Raw genomic sequence first — 1243 nt, forward strand, 5'->3', positions numbered from 1 at the left:
GTTCACCGAATTTTGTGAAAGGCACGGAATTGTGAAAAGTTTCTTGTCCGTGGCCTATCCCCAGGCGAACGGCCAGGTCGAGGCTGTGAACAAAACTCTAAAGACAATCCTCAAGAAGAGGCTAGATGAGGCAAAAGGGGTCTGGCCAGACCAGCTCCCCCAGGTCCTGTGGGTGTACCGGACCTCGCATCGAACTCCCACGGGTCACACTCCTTTCTCCCTAGCCTTTGGGAGTGAAGCAGTCCTCCCCGTGGAGGTTAAAGTTCTGTCGCATAGAGTCCAATCCTACGACCAGGACCGGAACCACGAACTCCTATGCCATTCCCTGGACCTAGTTGATGAAAAGCGGGAGGATTCGCAACTCCAACTCGCCCATTATCAGCAAAAGATCACTCGCTATTTCAACACCAAGGTCAAAAAACGCGCCTTCAGCGTTGGCGATTTGGTCCTAAGGAGAGTTTTCCTGGCCGGAAAAGATCCCAAAGATGGGGTGTTGGGACCAAACTGGGAAGGACCATACCAGGTCATCGAAGTCATCAAGGAGGGAACTTATAAGTTAGCTCGACTTGATGGAGGGGCGATCCCGCGGACTTGGAATGCCATCCACTTAAAGAAATATTATCAATGATCCACTTGTAAGGCCTGGAGGGCCACTTTCTATGTATAAATAAGAATCGAATGTTTATTTTTATTTGCAAGTGTGATTTTAAAAGTAACCACGAAAGACCATTTCCCAGTTACTTGGGGGGCATATGGTACCTGGATATAACCAGGTCTCCTTAATGACTTAGATGTTGACTCTTATCTATGAATAAGGGTTAACGCGAACTAAGTCCTATCCTGGTTTTAACCGGGTTATAAAACTTAGAAGTTAACTTAAATCTATTGATCGTGGTTCTTCTTAAAGAGCTCGGGATATGGATAAAAGTTAACACGAACTAAGTTTTCAAAATAAGTTCATGGTTTTAACCGGGTTATAAAACTTAGAAGTTGACTTAAATCTATTGATCGTGGTTCTTCTTAAACAGCTCGGGATATGGATAAAAGTTAACACGAACTAAGTTTTCAAAATAAGTTCCCGGTTTTAACCAGGTCATAAAACTTAGAAGTTGACTTAAATCTATTGATCGTGGTTCTTCTTAAAGAGCTCGGGATATGGATAACAGTTAACACGAACTAAGTTTTCAAAATAAGTTCCTGGGTTTAACCGGGTTATAAAACTTAGAAGTTGACTTAAATCTAT

Source organism: Humulus lupulus, chromosome X (assembly GCF_963169125.1).
Source record: "Humulus lupulus chromosome X, drHumLupu1.1, whole genome shotgun sequence".
NCBI lineage: Eukaryota > Viridiplantae > Streptophyta > Magnoliopsida > Rosales > Cannabaceae > Humulus > Humulus lupulus.